Source organism: Triturus cristatus, chromosome 5_1 (genome assembly GCF_964204655.1).
Source record: "Triturus cristatus chromosome 5_1, aTriCri1.1, whole genome shotgun sequence".
Taxonomy (NCBI): Eukaryota; Metazoa; Chordata; class Amphibia; order Caudata; family Salamandridae; genus Triturus; species Triturus cristatus.
The window spans coordinates 206,029,719-206,051,432 of NC_140587.1; positions in this window are offsets into that span (position 1 = coordinate 206,029,719).

Genomic DNA, 21,714 nt, shown 5'->3' on the forward strand with positions numbered 1-21,714 from the left:
TGAGTTATAGTTGCCTGCACTAAATATAACGGGGGAATTTCATTGGTTTTTTACGAGTGAAATGTCCAGCTAACTATAACATGTGTGAAACCTATGGTTTTTTAAGTGATATATATATATATATATATTCTAATATTAGCGGCCAGCCCCGGACCTTGCAGAACTGCTGATACCATGATGCACTTGCCTAAGCCCACGTGGGGCGGGACTGTTGGAGATTTAAAGCAGGTGTGCTGCAAGGCTTCTGTTTCCTGATTCTGCCTGTGAACAAGGACGGGGAGTCCGAAACCGGTCAGGCTTTGATGATTTTTGAAGCAAAGTCAACTGCTGTTCCGTTTCTCTGACCCCAATAGAGGATTACTCACCTATTTGAAGCGTTCTCACTGCAAGGGCAACCTTTTCTTCTAATATTAGCGGCCAGCCCCGATTGCGAGAACGCTCTGCCGCGATTAACAGCGGATCTGGTGCGTCTAAATCAAGGCGCGGTCAGAATGGGTGAGCCCAGATTGAGGTTATAGCATGGTGAATGGGGCAGCATGGAACTTTGAATCAACCCACTGGGGTATGTTATATATTTTAAAGATGCTTCAAGTTACGGACCTTGCAGAACTGCTGATACCATGATGCACTTGCCTAAGCCCACGTGGGGCGGGACTGTTGGAGATTTAAAGCAGGTGTGCTGCAAGGCTTCTGTTTCCTGATTCTGCCTGTGGACAAGGAAGGGGAGTCCGAAACCGGTCAGGCTTTGATGATTTTTGAAGCAAAGTCAACTGCTGTTCCGTTTCTCTGACCCCAATAAAGAGAGGATTACTCACCTATTTGAAGCGTTCTCACTGCAAGGGCAACCTTTTCTTCTAATATTAGCGGCCAGCCCCGGTCGCGAGAACGCTCTGCCGCGATTAACAGCGGATCTGGTGCGTCTAAATCAAGGCGCGGTCGGAATGGGTGAGCCCAGATTGAGGTTATAGCATGGTGAATGGGGCAGCATGGAACTTTGAATCAACCCACTGGGGTATGTTATATATTTTAAAGATGCTTCAAGTTACGGACCTTGCAGAACTGCTGATACCATGATGCACTTGCCTAAGCCCACGTGGGGCGGGACTGTTGGAGATTTAAAGCAGGTGTGCTGCAAGGCTTCTGTTTCCTGATTCTGCCTGTGAACAAGGACGGGGAGTCCGAAACCGGTCAGGCTTTGATGATTTTTGAAGCAAAGTCAACTGCTGTTCCGTTTCTCTGACCCCAATAAAGAGAGGATTACTCACCTATTTGAAGCGTTCTCACTGCAAGGGCAACCTTTTCTTCTTATATATATATATATATATATATATATATATATATATATATATATATATATATATATATATATATATATATATATATATATATATATATATATATATATATTACCTACTGGCAGTCGCCAGTAGGTAGTTATAGTTAGGACCTATTTTCCATAGGAAATCCGCAACATTCTATTTGGAATAACGTTGGCGTCGATTGATTAATCTTCGCGAAATTTTCCAAACTTTTGGCCAGCTCTGGTCCACTCCTATCCTGAAAATTTCACGGTGATTCGTCAAGCGGGGGCCGAGAAAAAAGGGGGGTCCCAAAACACGTTTTCCCCATGCATTTTCCCATAGGACCTTTTCACGCAGCTACAGCCCGAAGTGCTAAACGGAATTACACCAAATTTGGCAAAGAGGTAGTCCTCAGTTCAGACTCGTGCCTTTTGCTTAAATGGTGTAAATCCATTCAGTAGTTCCTGAGAAAATCAAAAGTAAAATCACATATATATCTGGGCGGAGCCTAACCACATATCTCATCGTGAGATCTGATTGGCTGTCAGCACTTCATCCAAGAAGTGTTGGCAGCCATCTTGGGGCCAATATACATGATAGCACCTCATTAAAAAGCATTGCAGTTAATAGAAGGTTTTAAGACTTTAGTTACATTACAAATCATTTGTTGATGGTACCATACTCATTTTAGGAATTGTGGTGTGTTCTAAGGTGATTTTACCATGTGAAAAAGCCTTCTGCTGTGATATCATGAATCATGTTTGAAAGAAAACTATTTTCTCATGCTTTTCCCACAGAGGTTTGGAAGGTGATCTATAAGCTAAACTGAGAGCATATTTTCTGTAAATTCACATTATCTTTCTCAGTCATGTGAGAATGAAGTCTGACATTCTCAGTAAAACATGTACATCCAACAAGGGCAGAGACTGTCAGTTGATTCCTTTGTGTTCTACTGCAGCTTCCCAGAGTGTTCTAAAGAACAACTAGAGCGCTAACAGTCCTACTTATGACAAACGTATGGCACACCTGAAGCCATCTTGGTTGGAATAAAGTGGTACAAAATGAGGGGGTTTATTTTGCCATAGAAAGTATGATTAGTGCTGCAGAAAGAAAAATTAGGGCACATTTTGAGTGACTTCTCAAATCCTCTTCTATTTCAATAAAACATTCTGACATGCAGACTGAAACATGCACTTTGAATACCAGCAGCAGACTTCCATGGTGAGCAGTAGCTGAATTTATGGCAAATGTGTGACACATCTGAATGCCTTCTTGATGGAATCAAAGTAAAAAACTGAAAGTATTTCCTACTGAGGAGACTGTAGTAAATGAGGAAATTAGGAAACATCATAACAAATAAGTCTCCCAAAATGGCCACCAGAGACAAAAGAGCCCAAATGTAGCCCAAATATCACCCAGATGTAGCCCAAGTATAGCCCAATGACAGAATGTCCCAGAGTGTTTTAATGAACAACTAGAGCACTAACAGTCTTACTTATGACAAAAGTATGGCACACCTGAAGCCATCGTGATTGGAATAAAGTGGTAACACCTAAAACATTTAATTTAGAAAGGAACAAAATGAGGGAGTTCATTTTGCCATAGAAATTATGATTAGTTCTGCAGAAAGAAAAATTAGGGCACATTTTGACTTCTCAAATCCTCTTCTATTTCATAAAAAAATTCTGATATGCAGACTGAAACATCCGCTTTGAATACCAGCAGCAGACTTCCCTGGTGAGCAGTAGTTTTACTACAGTGATCTAATGAGCAACTAGAGTGCTAACATTCAGAATTTATGGCAAATGTGTGACACATCTGAATGCCTTCTTGAAGGAACCAAAATAAAAAACTGAAAGTATTCCCCCACTGAGGAGACTGCAGTAAATGAGGAAATTAGGAAACTTCATAACAAATAAATCTCCCAAGATGGCCAACAGAGACAAAAGAGCCCAAATGTAGCCCAAATATCACCCAGATGTAGTCCAAGTATAGCCCAATGACAGAATGTCCCGCTCCCCTCGCCCGCTTCCCGCTCGCCCATCTCAGTTTCCAGCCGCTGCTCCCCTGCGGCCCCGCCCCCGCACATCCCATTGGCCACCCCACTCCCGCCTCTCAGCTGCTCCTCCATCCCTCTACCCCTCTTATGGAGGCCGCGCAGCGGCAAGGAGAGCGGACCTTGCCTCGCTAGGTCGCTCCCCAGCCACTGCGCTTCCCCTCCGTGTGCCGCCAGGTTCGCTTTTGCTCCGTTTTGCTCCGCTTTTGCTCCTGCCTGCTGCCCTGTTCATGCCCTGATCCCTGCTCCCTGTCCCTGATTCCTTCCCTGTTGCTGATTTCCTTCCCTGGTTCCCGCTCCCCTCGCCCGCCTCGCACTCGCCCATCTCAGTTTCCCACCGCTGCTCCCCTGCGGCCCGCCCCCCGGCACATCCCATTGGCCACCCCACTCCCGTCTCCCAGCTGCTCCTCCCTCCCTCTACCCCTCTTATTGAGGCCGCGCAGTGGCCACACAGTGGACGCGTGCAGCGGGTGCGCCGCTGGCGCGCCAAAGGCAGGCCTGTCTCGCCCGTCCGCACCCGGTCCACGCCCAGCGCAAGGACCCCTGAACCACACGCTCGCCACGACGCCAGACTCAAGTATGATGCCGACTCCCTCCACACACTCAACGCCAGCCGAAACAACACCTGCTTCCAGGCCGCCCCGAAACGGACTCACGGTCCCTTCGCCTGCCGCACCTGCAGCTTCACCTGCGACAGAGCCACCAAACCTCCAAGGACGAGACCCAGCAACCTCCGCTGCATCCTGCTCAACACCCGCTCTGCACACAAACATGCCGTCGAGCTCTGGGACCTGCTCGACACCTCCGACCCAGAGGTGGCCTTCCTCCCCGAGACCTGGTGGAACGTCTCCTCGGCACCCGACATCGCCATAGCCATCCTGGACGGCTACAAGATCACCCGCCGGGATCGCGCCAATGGAAGCGGAGGAGGAATAGCCATCGTCTACAAGTCCACCCTCAAGGTCACCACCCACGCAGACGACACCCTCAACACCGCCGAACACCTGCACTTCTGGATCCACACCGACCCCAACACCACCCTCAGAGGAACACTCATCTACAGACCCCCCGGTCCCCGGGCTCAGTTCAGCGACTCCACCGCCGACCTCGCCAGCACCCACGCACTCGCCTCCATGGACTACATCCTCCTCAGGGACCTGAATTTCCACCTCAAGAACAACAACGACGCCAACTCCGCCACTCTGATCGAAAACCTCACCAACCTCGGCCTCAGACAACTCGTCACCGCACCCACCCACATCGCAGGCCACACGCTGGATGCCGTCTTCTCCACAAGCACCCGCGTCGCCTTCGACCACACCTCCGAACCCCACTGGACCGACCACCACTGCATCCACTTCACCTTCAAAAAACCAACCAAGCACCATCGCACCCAACAGCTGCCGCGCCGCTGCTGGAACAAAGTCACCGAAGACCAGCTGACCACCACCCTCGCCTAGAACCCACCTATCAACCCCACCTGCCCTGACGCCGCAGCCCGCAACCTCAGACAGTGGATCGACGACTGCGCCAACACCCTCACCCCACTCAAGAGACCATCCAACAGCCAAGCCAGCAAGAGAGCCACCTGGTTCACCGACGAGCTCCTGACCTCCAACCGCGCCTGCCGTAAGCTGGAGAAGAAATGGCTCCACAAATGAACGCCAGAAAACCACGCAGCCCACAAGGACGCCACCCGCAGACATCACCACCTCATCAGACTAGCCAAGAGATCCTCCTTCAAAGACCGCCTGGATAACAACGCACACGACAGCAAAGAGCTCTTCCGCATCGTGAAAGAACTCTCCAGTCCCAACGCTAGCGCCAACGACAGCCCGCCCTCACAAGAACTGTGCGACTCACTGGCCATCTTCTTCCACCGCAAGATCGCTGACATCCACGACAGCTTCAACACCACGACCGCACCAACGATGCACGACTCCACCCCCTCGGCCTCAGACAACTCGTCACCGCACCCACCCACGTCGCAGGCCACACGCTGGATGCCGTCTTCTCCACAAGCACCCGCGTCGACTTCGACCACACCTCCGAACACCACTGGACCGACCACCACTGCATCCACTTCACCTTCAAAAAACCAACCAAGCACCATCGCACCCAACAGCTGCCGCGCCGCTGCTGGAACAAAGTCACCGAAGACCAGCTGACCACCACCCTCGCCTAGAACCCACCTATCAACCCCACCTGCCCTGACGCCGCAGCCCGCAACCTCAGACAGTGGATCGACGACTGCGCCAACACCCTCACCCCACTCAAGAGACCATCCAACAGCCAAGCCAGCAAGAGAGCCACCTGGTTCACCGACGAGCTCCTGACCTCCAACCGCGCCTGCCGTAAGCTGGAGAAGAAATGGCTCCACAAATGAACGCCAGAAAACCACGCAGCCCACAAGGACGCCACCCGCAGACATCACCACCTCATCAGACTAGCCAAGAGATCCTCCTTCAAAGACCGCCTGGATAACAACGCACACGACAGCAAAGAGCTCTTCCGCATCGTGATAGAACTCTCCAGTCCCAACGACAGCCCGCCCTCACAAGAACTGTGCGACTCACTGGCCATATTCTTCCACCGCAACATTGCTGACATCCACGACAGCTTCAAAACCACGACCGCACCAACGATGCACGACTCCACCCCCCCCCACGATCACCAACAGCGCCAACCACCTGACTTCCTGGGCCAACACCAACGACGACGAGACATGCAAGTTCATGAACTCCATCCACTCAGGATCTCCGTCAGACCCATGCCCACACCACGTATTCAACAAAGCAGACGCGGCCATCGCACCCCAACTACGGAAGGTCATCAACATCTCCTTCGAAAAAGCGACATTTCCGGAAAGCTGGAAGCACAGCGATATCAACGCCCTCCTCAAAAAGCCCAAGGCGGACCCCAAGGACCTCAAGAACTTCCAAACCATCTCCCTGCTCCCGTTCCCGGCTAAGGTCATCGAGAAAATCGTCAACATTCAACTGACCCGCCACTTCGAAGACAACAACATCCTGGACCCGTCCCAATCCGGATTCAGAAAAAACCACAGCACCGAGACAGCCCTCATCGCCACCACAGACGACATCAGACGCCAACTGGACAGCGACAAAAAAGCAGCCCTCATCCTCCTGGACCTGTCAGCCACATTCGACACGGTCTGCCACCGCACCCTAAAGACACGCCTCCAAGAAGCCGGAATCCAAGAGAAGGCCCTTGACTGGACCATGTCCTTCCTCTCCGGCAGAACCCAGAGCATCCGCCTCCCACCTTTCCAGTCAGAAGCCACCGACATCATCTGCGGCGTCCCCCAGGGATCATCCCTCAGCCCGACGCTGTTCAACATCTACATGGCCCCCCTCGCACAAGTGGCCCACCACCACAACCTCAACATCATCTCCTATGCTGACGACACCCAGCTCATCCTCTCTCTCACCAAGGACCCTCACACCGCCAAAACCAACATTATCGAAGGTATGAAGGCCATCGCCGACTGGATGAGGTGCAGCCGTCTGAAACTGAACTCAGACAAGATGGAGGTCCTCCTCCTCGGACCCACCCCCTCAGCGTGGGTAGAGTCCTGGTCGCCGGCTGCGCTGGGGACAGCACCGACACCCACCGACCACGCATGCAACCTAGGATTCATCCTCGACTCCTCCCTCTCCATGTCCAAGCAGGTCAACGCCGTCTCCTCCTCCTGCTACAACACCCTACGCACGCTCCGCCAGATCTACAAGTGGATCCTGACCGAAACAAGAAGAACAGTGACACAGGCCCTCGTCAGCAGCAGACTGAACTACTGCAACGCACTCTACGCAGGAATCCCAGCCAAACACCAACGGCGGCTACAACGCATCCAAAACGCCTCCGCCTGACTGATCGTCAACGCCCCCCACCGCAGCCACATCACCACCCCTCCTGAGAGACGTGCACTGGCTCCCCATCGACAAGAGGATCACCTTCAAGCTCCTCACCCACGCACACAAAGCACTCCACAACGCCAGACCAGCCTACCTGAACAGCAGACTCAGCTTCTACACCCCCACCCGCCAGCTCTGCTCTGCCAGCCTTGCCCTCGCAGCTGTCCCCCGCATCCAACTTACGACCGCCGGCGGCAGATCCTTCTCCTACCTCGCCGCCAAGACCTGGAACACCCTCCCAACCCACCTACGACAGACCCAAGACCTACTCGCCTTCAGAAGACTCCTCAAGACCTGGCTCTTCGAGCAGTAGCAGCACCCCACCTCGCCCCCCTCAGCGCCTTGAGACCCTCACGGGTAAGTAGCGCGCTTTACAAGTACCCTGATTGATTGATTGATTGATTGATTGAATGTCCCAGAGTGTTCTTAAGAACAACTAGAGCGCTTACTGTTTTACTTATGACAAAAGTATGGCACACCTGAAGCCATCTTGATTGGAATAAACTGGTAACACTTAAAACATTTAATTTAAAAAGGAACACAATGAGGGGGTCCATTTTGCCATGGAAATTATGATTAGTGCTGAAGAAAGAAAAATTAGGGCACATTTTGAGTGACTTCTCAAATCCTCTTCTATTTCATTAAAAACTTCTGATATGCAGACTGAAACCTGCACTTTTAATACCAGCAGCAGACTTCCGTGGTGAGCAGTAGCTTTACTACAGTGATCTAATGAGCAACTAGAGTGCTAACATTCAGAATTTATGGCAAATGTGTGACATATCTGAATACCTTCTTGATGGAATCAAAGTAAAAAACTGAAAGCATTTCCTACTGAGGAGACTGCAGTAAATGAGGAAATTAGGAAACTTCATAACAAATAAATCTCCCAAGATGGCCACCAGAGACAAAAGAGCCCAAATGCAGCAGAAATATCACCCAGGTGTAGCCCACATGTAGCCCAGTGACAGAAGTGTGCAAAACACTTATTTTTTGAGTATTTGCAGTTTTATATAGTGCAGACTTGTCAGGTATTGGAGTGCTTTACATGAGCATTGGTTACATCACACAAGACCAAATTTATTTTGATTGTAGACATGGGGAGATTAAGTGATTTGACCAGAATCACAGAATGTTGAGCTGAAGCAGAAACTCCAACCTGGTTCCCCAGTTGCAAAGTCTGAAGCTCTGGAAGTAACACCACATCCTCTCCCCTAGGTGCAACATTTAATCAAGTGGTCAACTGGATAAAAAACATAAAGAATACAAATAATGTAAAAGTTCTTTGTCGCTATTTGAAAACTCAGAAAATATGTCCTCATTTTAGTTTTCTAGAACACTAACCATAATTTTGATGCAAATAAGACCCTCTCATATATGTAATTTCTAAAGGAAATACCCTAGGTATTACAGTTTTGATTACATCAAGATGACGTCAGGCGTTCCACACTATTGTAATAAATATAGAATGTGAGCAATCTAGTTGTTCATTGGGATACTGTTGAGAGGCAGAATCCAGGGCACGGACTCTGAAAATTGAAGGCAGGTAGGAGAGTGCAGATGCAACAATTTGACCACACTGGGCAGGCAGGAAGGGCAGTGGCAGCACAACAGACTATGGAGGGCAGTGGAAAGGGGGGCAGGGGCAACAAACCAACAATACAGGACTGGCAAGAGAGGCTGTGGCAATATGATAGACCATTGTGGGCAGAAGGAAGATGCAGTGGTAGTACAACCATACATGCCAACAGACCCGTTTCAGCCAGGAAACGTCCAATGTTTTTAAGCTCAAATGGGCTTTATTCGATCTGTCTCCTGTATACAATCTCCTCTTTTTCAATGTAACTCAAAGAGGAAAATCAATACCCCAGTTTTTTTCAAAATCTCCCTCTTACCAAGTTCAAAATGTTCGCAAGTATGGTACATTGGATCATGGTAGGCAGGAGGAATTAGGGTAGGCACATGGACTCGGATAACAGAGGACAGGAGGGACATGGAGAGGTGCACCAAACTGACCCTACAGGGTAGGCATCAGGGTTTGCAGCAGCACAATACACCACACAGCGCATGCGGGACGGGAGTGCAGCACAACAATCCATAGAAAGCAATAGGGAGGGGACAGGACCATGCACATGGACAACAGAGAACAGAGGGGAAAGAGGCAATGGTAGCTAGCTGACCATAATGGACAGACAGGAGAGAAAGCTGCAGCAGAACAGACCATAAAGGGCAGGAGGGACGGATCAGGGGCATTACAATGGAACAGACAAGCCAGGTGGGGGGGAATTAACCCTGGGCGTGACACTACGCTTCGCCCACGTAGTGTACGTAGCGCTGCCTGCTTCGCAGTTTTCGAAGTAGGCGAAGCAGGCTAGCGCTACACACACGCATGCGCGGGCATCCGTGCATGCGCATTTGTCAGAAGAAGTTGGAAATGGAAGAGGGAGCCCCGGAGACGCCGCGCTTCAGGTAAGTTTCTTTACTTCTTATTTATTTTACATGCGGGGTTTGATTTAAAAGGAGGGCAGGCGGGAGGCGGGTGGTGCGTAGTGGGGCTACGCGTAGCGCGCGAGTGTGCGTAGATTTGGGCACACTACGCGCTGCTTCATGTAGCCCCACTATGCCCACTACGCCCACCCTTAGAGGGAATAGGGGTCTGCACATGGAAACAGAGGGCTGGGAGCAAGGGGGCAGGGCAGGAGCAGCAAGATGACCATGCAGGTCAGGCAGGATATGCACTAGAAACAAGACACACCATGGAGAGCAACAATGAGACTATGATGGCATACACACAGACCATGGAGGGAAGGTGGGAGGGGGTCAGGGGCAGCTAGCTGACCACACAGGGAAGGTGGGAAGGGCCATGGCAGCACAGAAGACCATGCATGGCAAGCGGGAGGGTTAGTGGCAGCACAATGGCTATGATGGGCAAGAAGGAGGGTGCAGGGGCATGCACAAAGGACCATGGAGGATAGAAGGGAGGGTCAGGACCTGGGCACAGACAAGAGAGATCAGGGGAAGGGGCCTCACAACAGACCGCGCGGGGCAGGCAGGAGGAGCAGTTGCAGCACAACAGACCAGGGAGGGCAGAAGGGTGTGGCAGTAAAATGGACCATGGAGGACAGGAGGAAGGGGATAGGGGCATGGCATGTGGACAGGCAGTGTGGAGGCGGTAGGGACAGGTTACAGTCATCTGACAATGCTAGGCAGGTGGGAGGGGAGTGGCAGCTCAACAGAACACTCAGAGTAGATAGGAGTGGCAGGTCCATGGAACATGGTGGGCAAAAAGGAAGGAGCAGGGGCATGCACAAAGACATCGGAGGGCAGGGGGAAGGATAATAGGGGCAGCAAGCTAAGCACAGGGGCTAAGCAGGAGGTCAATGATGGGCCATAGAATTGGGCAATGGAGGGCAGGAGGAGTGGACTGGTACATCATGCTAAATGGAGGGCAGTGGCAGCACATCAGACCATGCATGGCAGGAGGGAGGAGGCTAGTCCATGGATTCAGACAACAGAGGATAGGGAGGAGGTGGATGGGGCAGCAAGCTAACTGTTCAGAGAAGGTGGGTATTAGGAACTTTATTGTTTTTAAAATGTGTGTCTGTGCGAACTACTTAAAATATTAACAAGTATGCAGCATAATCTCACTTTTAATCAGGAAGAAGAGGACGTTTGTGACTGTGACTCCGGGCTCACTTGGCAGAAACACCCCCTGACCCTCCACCCCCCATCGCAAAATGTAATGCCCGTGAAAAGGGTAGGTGGACGCAGTGTTATATAGAACATAGTCCTGAGAGCACAATTGAAAATGAAAACTAGATATAGTATATGGTATAAACTATGCACCAAAAAGTGTGATATAATAAGAACCGGGGCGTGAAATATAATATGCAATACATTGTGCGCAATGACAGATTGATTGGAGAGAACGAGATAGCACAGGCACTAGCGCTTGCTATGCGATATGCGCCTTGGAGTGTAATATGCACAGGGCAGTGTTGTGTAACCTAACTAGTCTCTAAAGTTGTAATATAAAATATGTGCTGGGGAGTGTAATGTTGCATATGCACTGTGACAAAGATATGGTTCCCAGATTGTAATATGTATGGCATAGCGCTGTGCGTTATAACATAGGCATCGAGGAAGGCACGTTAGATGGGGCAATATAACCCGTGCGAAGGCAAGTGTGGCATGACATATTCACGGGGTGGTGTTACAGTGCACATCAGCTAGAGAGTGTCATAGCATACGCACTAGCTGGTGGAATACAACACAGAGGTGTGAGGCACTCGGCGGGCACTGGTGGGTGTAACACAGCATTGGGCTCAGCCAGGAGCACGCTGTGACTCTCAAGTGAGGTTTGTCTCCTTTCCAGAGAGTAAAATAAAAAGTATTACACATCCGGCGGTGGATGTGTGTTTTATTAACTGTGAGGGAGTTTTCTTGCATAGTTTGGTCGAATTTTTGTCGAATCCCCTTTGAATGGCTTGGTGTGCGTGTATATTAAATGTGCCCGTCAATAGCTACCCATGTTTGTATAAATAAACGACAAGGGTGTCTACTTGGAGAGTACCCACCGGCGGGGGCGCCGGGATTAGGCACGGTAGGGCGTAAGACACGTCAGAGCTTCACTAGCGGTGTAAATACATTCCATGTGGATTCATTCTATGCATGGTCGTCTTTTAATGAATATCACGCAAATCGTCATGGTGATAGGTACATACGGTTTATCCAGCATGTCCTAGGTGTTTCTATAAATCTATATTTTTTTTTAAATAATAAAAAACAAAGGCCGGCCCCGGGGGATGGGGTCCCCGGGGGCATAAGTGGCCTGAGGAGGGGGCCAAAGCCCCCTCCTAAAGAATTTTTTTTTAAAAGGCCATGACCCGGGGGTTGGGGTCCTCGGGCCGCTTAAGGCCTTGGGAGGCCCAAATTAATTTTTTTCAACAAAAAAAATTAGGGTGCAGGCCCTGGGGGATGGGGTCCCCAGGGCCAATAAATTAGAAAAAGAAGGGGGGCCACACAGCCCACCTTCTTAAAAAAATAAAATAAATAAAAGACCGGCATCGTGCCGGAGGCCACGCCCCCTCCTTGCAGCACTCTGTAAACGCGCCCCCTGGCCAGTTGTAAGTTGGGGAATTAATTCCCCTTCAATACTGAGGGTCCCTGAGGGCCAACTAGCCCAACAGGTATCTCCAGTATGCGCCAGGGAGCTGCGTTGCAGACAGGTGTTCTGAGGCCACGCCCCTTTTTACACCTTTATGCAACGCAGCTCTGTGGCGCTTACTGGAGGTACCTAGTGGGCTAATTTGACCCTAGGGTTCCTCAGGATTCAAGGGGACTTAATCTCCCCACTTAAAAAACAGCCACAGGGCGTGTTTACACAGTGGTGAAGGGAGGGCACGGGACCTGAGTTAACGGGTGCAAACAAGCCCTGTGGCGCATTTTAAGTTAGGGAAATAATTCCCCTTCAATCCTGAGGGACCCTGGGGGCCAACTAGCCCACCAGGTGCTTCCAGTAAGCGCCACTGTGCTGCGTTGCAGAGAGGTGGTCTAGGCCGTACCCCTTTTTACATCTCTCTGCAAATCAGCTCTGTGGTGCTTACTGGAGGTACCTAGTGGTCTAGTTGGACCCTAGGGACCCTCGGGATTCAATGGGACTTAATCTCCCAACTTAAAACGTCCACAGGGCGTGTTTACACAGTGTGGAAGTGAGGGGACGGGGCCTGAGGTGACGTGTGCAAACACGCCCTGTGGCGCGTTTTAAGAAGTAGTTTTAATCCCCTGCCCTATTGTATACTAGGGGCTTACAGAGGAGGTCATGCTGATCACAGGGGGACCCCAACGCATATTGTTCCCTAGTGTATGTAGGTGTTTTCACTGTATTCTGAATGTCTTTAAACATAGCACTGGCTCTAGGACTGGTTAGCCAGACTCAGTTACCACCAGTATCCGTCTGAAAAATTTGAGGGTAAAGGATGATTTTGCAACAAGGCTTCTTTCTGCTCTTTTGTTTGTTCTTTCTGCCCGTTATCCTTCTTCCTGCACTTTTCTTCGTCTTTGAGGACTTCTGTTGCTTCTTTCTGCATTTCTTTTTTTTCTTTCTGTGCGTTTTTTTTTCTTTCTTCACATGTCCTATCTCTGTAGGCATAGTTAGAAATTAGCTTTTTAAAAAACCTTTGAAATTCACTGAAAAAACCATAGGTTTCAGGCACGTTATAGTTAGGAATTAGCATTTAAACAACCTTAGAAATTCACTGAAAAAACCATAGGTTTCAGGGGCGTTATAGTTAGCTGGACTTTTCACTCGTACAAAACCATTGAAATTCCCCCGTTATAGTTAGTTCAGCTAACTATAACTCGCGCGCCCGCAATGCACTGCTGATGGCGTCACATATTACATCACTCATGACATGGTCAGTGACATCCCTCATGAAATCAAACGTGCCTGCAGCGGATCTTCTGAGCCACTCCTCAGAGCCACGTCATCCAGTTCTGGGTTCCTTGGTGGTCAAAGCGACCCCACTTCAGACTAGCATGGCTATGTTCGTGCAAAGATGTAGGGGCACCAGTGTCATTGGTGTTGTGGGCCATCAATTTTGCGCCGCGATCGGTACCGGCGTCCGCCGGGGCTTGGACCAGCTCTAATCAGTGGGTAGTGAAGGCCCTATGATGCAGCACACGGCCGGCCGCGCAGACCAGGCCCTTCAATTGGATTTCTGTGTGGCTTTGTTAGTGGTCTGAGCAGGAATATCAGGCACAGTATGTTGGGTCTGCACCCTGGGCGCCATTGCACCAGTGTCAGCAAATCATAGCCCGTGTGACAACCCGGGGGGACCGCGCCCGCATACCCAGGATTCTGAGTCACGGTCAGTTGGTGGTGGCGTCTCTTCCGCGGAGGGGTCGTTTGTGTGGGGAATGATCTGGTAGAGTGCGCATCAGGCCGTTCTATTTCTTATGGGCTCAGCTTTTTTTGCCCTGCAATGCGCGATTGTACCCCATAGGCCTCAGTCCCCAAGTCGCTCCTCAAGCAGCAGGCTCTTCGGTCACCAGCCACGACAGCTCCCGTCTCCTAATGCGTGTTCACAACGCCGCTCCAATTGTGGCACGTGCTCCCCGGGGCCCGGTCCCTTGCACAGGATAGTGGGCACCACCAGGGCGCAATCTAGTCCTCGCATCCCAGCCACATGCTGGGACCCTCACAAGGCTGCCTGGACCGCTGCGTTGTATGACGCGCAGCAGCGGGTACTCACTGGGACTCTCGGCGATGGCTGGCCGCCATCAGCAGGATGCCTCTCTTCGGGCCTCGCCGTCGTTCATTCACTGGCTTCTCAGGGAGTGGGTCACTAGGGACCGGCACTGATTTTTTGACGAGGAAAGCCCGCCAGGCAGGGGAGGAGGCCCGTGCCTCAGCCGCGCCCAGGTGCACACGGCGATCGTAGCTCAGCTGGGTCTGCGGACGCCCACCATTTTGTAAACCGGGTGCAGGGCGGTTCTGCGGTAATGCTCTGTTGATTTGTCAGCAGCTCGACCTCACCACTCGTTATTCCGCTGTTTAGATGCCGATTACCTTCCGCTTGTCATTCTCTGTAGTATGAGGGATTGTAGGGTGAGATTAGGCAGGTTGGTGAAGGATTTAGGCTCCGGATGCAAGGAGCCTCACGTACGTGCGGCCATCTTGCTTGAGAGCCCTCTATCGCCCCTCCTTTGCACAATATTTACACTGTTTTCAAGACTCCCCTAGCCCTCTTTCTTCTGCTAAATGAAAAGTCCATATTTTATTCTTCTTCCACTTGGGCCTAACTTATCTTCTTTCAAGCAAGATGTTTACAGTTCAAGAGTTCAATTTACATCCCTTATAAGATCAGAGCCAATCTCCTCAATGGCTTGTTGCATCAGTTCAGCTCTCAATGCTGCATTCTCTTGAACAGACTGTGGAGCTCCGAAACTTGGGAACTCAATGGCATACAGAATCAGAGTCTGTAAGCCACTTACCCTTAGTGGAGACTGGACATTCAGCGACAGAACTGCATTAGCCTCGATTACAGGAACTCTCAACAAGATCTCGACAATCAGTATTGAAATCTCTGACCTTGTTCTCCCTGGCATTTGTAATCAGATAAGTCCACTCGGGAGAGGAATATCCTCGCCAAGGCACTAGTGCTCTCTTAGACCTCCATACAATTTCTGCACCTTGTCCGTTTCCACTTAGATCAGACTCTGAAGATTTGCTGATTGATGCAAGTTGTCTTTCAGTTGCAAGTTTCAAAATTTCTCCTCCTCTGTCTCACAGGCCACGTTTTATCTGCAACATCTTTCTTCTGTAACTGCACACAACCATTTTCCACACCAGTCTCTTCTGCTGAGTCAGACTCTATACGACTCACAACATTGCTGTCTCTCTGAGTCTTACCAGGGTGTCAGTCCCCTCAGCCTGAACTGGTGACACAGCTGGGATTACTTTTGGTAGAGGAGCTGTTTCATCAGAGGGACCCGTGACCAGTGGCGGCTGGTGACATTTGAAAGTGGTGAAGTGTAAAAGTTCATAATGAGTGCCCTGTGGCGTGCGAGGGCAGCGAGCCATACGGTCAGCATTTTTAAAATACAGTGGGCAAATGGTGCATTTTCAAGCATATTTGACAAAGCAATAAGGTTAATAAATCAATAAAGAGACTTCATATGTTAAAGACATAGGTAGGTGCTTATTCAGTATAACCACAGAACTCCATAATGAGATAACAATGCTGAGTACCTCACAGAAGTTAATTCATAGTATTCTGGGAAAATCACATAGAGTAAAATGATTGAAGACGCTCCTTAGTTTTTCAGTGTTGGCAAATACATGTTAGGCAAAAATAACCATGCTGGAGTTCAGGTGAATATGCAGTAAGGAGGCCTTTAAATTTTGTCTTTATCTTGTCACATGCACATGATTTGCTGGGGGTTGAAAGACAGAGGTGAAATGTCAGGCAGTGCCTTCTGACAAATTGCTGCTTTTCTCTTCTGATTGACATTGATTTGTGCTCTGACTGCAAAGTGATAGGATTTTGTAATGGGAAACAAATGTGTGACAATATCGCTGTGTGCGCTTAAGGAAGTGTGAAACTGAGGAAAAGGCTGTATTATCAAAACACATTTGTAACAAAGTAAAATGTAATAAATGCCTTCAAATAAACTGTACATATGTTTTCAAAATAAATAAACAGTTAGGAAAAAAGCTTTATCATTTTATCAGTAGACACACTGCGCAATATAGATCTGCTAACTACCGTCCTGGTCACAACATTAAAGGTAAGGCTGGGATTTCCTTTCCCAGTGTTTACTCCACAACACAGACTACAGCCTGAGGCCACACAAGTCGTGCCATCTGGTACATGGCCAGTCCCTTGTCCTGACAAATGGTTTGTGTTTATTGGTTCACCTGCATTTGGAAGGAGCATAAGTGTCTGCTATTGGCAGTTTCATTTGGCTGAATCCATTTCTCAGGACATAAACACAGGGATGTAATCTTGCTGAAGGAAACAATCTATGACAATGCTACTGTGGGTTTCAAGGGATGCTTGTCATTTACACTGGTGCATATATATTTTAAGGACAGTACCAATACACCTGTCTATGTGCAGAAAAGAAACACACAAGGGGTTAAATCTGGAGGTCCACAAAAACATGTCCTGGGCTTTGCAATTGGACTGATAAATATGCCAAATAAGTCTGGCTGAAAGCCAGCAAGCCAGAAGATATCTACTCATTTCGTTGAGCTATGCTAGAGAGAATTGATGAAATGTGTTATATGTTCAGCTGATTACACCCCTTCTCCAGCTTGCCTCATTTATTTGTTTGAATTTTTCTTTCACATTTGCCTTTTCATGAGGTTTAAGTTATGTGTGTACTGGTCATAATTGCTCAGCGCGATAAAAAGAGAGCAGTTTGTTTTCATTAGGGAGCCCGGTCAGAGCAAATTCCATTCATTATAAAATGCCACAAAAGACACACACACAACCACTGTTAAGTTAGGATTACGTACCCACCAACACCTGCAGGACTGTGGCACTACCACGTTGTTAACCTTAACATTGAGTCCTGAATGACGCCATTTTGTCACTCACTAGTGTTATGCAATAAGAGCTGAGGATGGTGTACATTAAACAACAAAGGTTATTAAGGCCATGCATTAGAAAAGCTTCACTCCTGTATTGAAATTGAGAGCGAAACATATATTGTTGGTACAAACTGCGGTGCACTTCACTAGTTGCAGACCAAAACACCGTATCAGCGGAATCTTTAAAACAACCAATACGCTTTGCCTAAAGTTTGTTTAATCCCAACATCAACTTAATAAAAAAATGTGTTACACATTTTACCTCCGTGACTCAGCGAGAGTGCCGGCACCGCCTCTGCTCAAGACTCCAGTTCAGCCACCACCACAACGTCTTCTCACCCACTCCCTCTTAGTGGTGCTGTCCTGAACGTGAGGAAGCCAGACGGAGGGAAAATAAGTCACCACTACGTCGTCCCTCTTAGTGGTGCTGTGCCTGAAATTGAGGAAGCCAGACGGAGGGAAAAGAGCAGAGGGACAGAATGGCCAATCACAGCAAGCTTGATAATAAAGTCATGCAGTGATTGGCCATATGTCCATGGACGTGAGCCACCACACCTCCAGCGTGCCTCGTGTGCAGGGCCACTCAACCAGAGGCGTATCCTGCCCAATCCAGATGCTGCTACATTGCTGAGCTACAGTGCTATGATTGGACAGGGCAGGTGGTCAGAGCGCTCATTTTAAGCACAGAAGGCTGCGGCTGTGACCCTGCCCCATCTCACCATTTCACTGGCAGCGAGACTAGGAGGCCTGCAGAGCGCATGTTGGGTTGACCCCGTGTTAGACCCGGCCCTCGTAACATAACCATACCTGACCCCTGCACCTCACACAGCCCCCGAGCCCACGACCTAGCCGATCCTTCCCACCAGAACACACACACCCGACCCAGACTTTCCCATCCGTGGCCTTCCTCCTTTCGGCCGCACCGGGCCCGCGTGCCCACTTCATGCACCAAGATGGCCGCCCGGCCCCAGCGCGACCCTGGCCTAGAGGCGCCACTCCGGCTGGAGGACATCACGCTCCCCTTGGGATGAGAGAGGGAGGAGCAGTTTCTATCACACCTCTGTGCTTCCCTGGTAAGGTGGGTTTCGATCGGCCCGCCGGCCTCCCCGAGGGCTGGCTCCACGCCTGCTGGGTGTCTGGGACTCCTCCCAACCCGGCCCTGAAAGGATCAAAAGACAATGGCAGGAAACCCCGACAAGCGACCCCCAGGTGACAAGACCCCTGCCTGCATAGACTCAGGACATCAAAGAGGAGTCGTCCTATAACAAGGGGTGCTCTGGGACTGTCCGGCAAATACGCCTTTGGAAACACCTGAGCCCTGCTGAGTGACTCGCGGCTCCCTGAAGATCGTAAGACCTCCGAACTTGTGCTTGAGCCCTGCTGAGTGACTCGCGGCTCCCTGAAGATCGTAAGACCTCCGAACTCGTGCTTGAGCCCTGCTGAGTGACTCGCGGCTCCCTGAAGATTGTAAGACCTCCGAACTTGTACCTGAGCCCTGCTGAGTGACTCGCGGCTCCCACAGACTCTCTTGGTCCCGCCGGACCCCACGACGACAAGCGTATCCCCCAGCTCGAGGATTGTGAGCTGTGCGCCGGGTACGCTCCTGCATTTGATCCATATCCCCCAAAGACTGTCCCGCTACCTCTTACCCCCCTCAAAGACTCTGTGAGCCCGCGCTCCACTTGTATATATTTGCCGTGCTGATCATAAAGATCCTACAACTCCGATCTGATAAAGATTCATTCTTAAGAACTCCCGGTGTAGTGTCTCTTTGTGGTGTGTTGCCGAGTGTACGATCCTAGATACGAGATTCCTCCCCTGAGGAGTCTCCCGCCAGTGCCCGGCTACGGTACCTCGAGGGTTGGTCTCAGAATAGTCAGGGCCCCCTCCGGGCTCCTCTGAGGTCGCCTTCTAACATTGGTGGCAAGCGACGGGATTCGGGCCCATAATCTAGAGATCGTACCGTGAACGGTTGACGCACTACCGACAAAGATGGCAGAAGGAAGCGCCGTGGTTCTCACCGAAAACGACACCAGTACCGTATTCCAGGCGGAACAACTGGAAGAGTACACACACAAAGAATTGAAGCAATTCTGCAAGGAACTCAAAATCGCTACCACTGGTCTCAACACCAAAGAAGATATGCAAAAGGCACTGAAAGCTTGGGTAGATTCTGGAGCCCCCCGCACAGAAGGAGCGGTGGAGCCCCACGACGAAGCTGGACCCTCCCAAGGAGAACGCAGCAGCAACCAGGCGCGAAGCTTCGTACCAGACGGGGGCCTATCCCCGGAGGAACTCGCAGACAGAGAAAGAAGTCGCCATCACGAACTCGAATTAGCCAAACTCAAAATTGAGGGCGAGTTGAAATTAGCCGAGAAAAAGCTAGCAGTGGAACAGATGCGGGTGCAAGGAGAACTAGAAGAGAAGAAACTCCAACGGGAACACGAAGGAAGGAGACTTCAACTGGAACATGAACGCAGCTTGAATGAAATGGAGCTAAAAGCGAAAAGCGAAGAAGCGCGGCCCCCGGGGAACCGAGGGGCGGCCTCCCCGGCGGAACAGAAGGTCCACATCCCCAAGGATGTGGTCAAAGAATACTACAAAAACGATGACATTCAACAGTGGTTCCGGGCCTACGAGGTCGCCATGGCCTCCCATCGGGTCCCGCAGATGGATTGGGGGGCCGGGTTGTGGGGACGATTCCTGAGCGAAGGGAGAGACACCCTGCTCGACCTACCAACCTCCATGCAGACCTCCTATGGCCGCATGAAGGAGGCCCTCCTCACAAGGTACGGCCTCACCCCGGAGATGTACCGCCAGCGGTTCCGGGACTGCAGGAAGATCCCGGGTACCACCTGGGTGGAATATGTCAACTTTTTCAGCCGCGCATTCGATGGGTGGATCAAGGGCAGCAAGGTAACCACCCTGGAAGAACTAACAGACCTTATGTTGTGGGAACACCTGGCTGCAAACTGCTTTGTGGAACTGCGCCAGCATCTGCTCGACAGCAAGCTCACGGATCCGAGAAAGCTGGCTGTCGAGGCGGATCGCTGGACCAACACCCGGGTCTCCCGGGGCCCTGTAGGAGAGTACCCCCGAGCCAGTCAGGGACCACCCCGCCAGAGAGGGGGGGGAAACCAGGGAGGGCAGAGAGAGTCCCAGTCTAGTTCCCCGAAGACCCAACCTCAGCCTTTCCCGGCACCCCCACCAGCTGTATCCAGCCCCCCCCTGAGACGGGGGCACCGGGTGACCATCACTTGTTTCCGTTGTCAGAAGCCCGGGCATTACGCCAACGACCCTGAATGCCCCATGGCCCCACACCCCACTCAGGCAGCACCCCCCGCTAGACAGATAGCCAATGTAGCACTGGGGGAGGAGGTTGAGGAGACCGAAGAGTGGGAACCCGCAGCCATGGCCCTAGTATCCTTAGGAGATAGAGAAATGGTCCCTGGAAGCCTCCTGCCCTCCAACACGAAGAAATATGGGCAGCTCGTAACGATCAATGGCCACCAAGTAGAAGCCCTCCGTGACACCGGGGCCAGCATCACCGGTGTCCTCAGTCATTTAGTCTACGAAGACCAGGTCCTCCCCAACGTCTTTTGCCCGGTCATTTCCGCTGACAACACGGAAAGTCTGTGTAAAGTAGCCCTGGTGCCTTTTGAGTGGGGAGGGGTGGTCGGTAAACTGAAAGTCGCAGTGAGAACCTCCCAGCCAGTCGACTGTCTCCTGGGGAACGACCTTGAAAGTTCCCCCTGGAAACAAGTCGAGCGCAAGACCCACCTAGGGATGATGGGCCTCCCTGAGTGGGTGTGCGCCACCACCCGATCCATGGCGGCCCAACTGACCCCCCTGGGGGAAGTCGACGACGCCCCGACCACTGAAGATAGGATGGGCCCCGCCGAGGGTCCCCACATTCCCCCACAAGAAGGGTCGATCGCCAGTGACGAACCCCCACCTTCCGACTCCGCCCAGGTCACCGAGTTAGGCGATCTCCCCGAACTGGCCCAATGGCGCCACGAGGGGGGCCCCTCCCGAGAGGAGTTCTGCCGTGAGCAGGCTACCTGTCCTTCCCTGGTAGGACCACGGCAACAGGCAGAGGCCCAGGCCGCAGGCGACCAGACTGGGACGCACCGGGTGTATTGGGAGGATGACCTTTTGTACAGCGAGCAGAAGTCGGTGGAGCTAGGATCCGGCCGGGTGCTGGTGGTACCCCTACGCTTCCGAAACCTCCTCCTGGGCTTGGCCCATGACGTTCCCCTCGCAGGCCACTTGGGCCAGGACAAAACCTACAGTCGCCTCGTGACTCACTTCTACTGGCCCAGA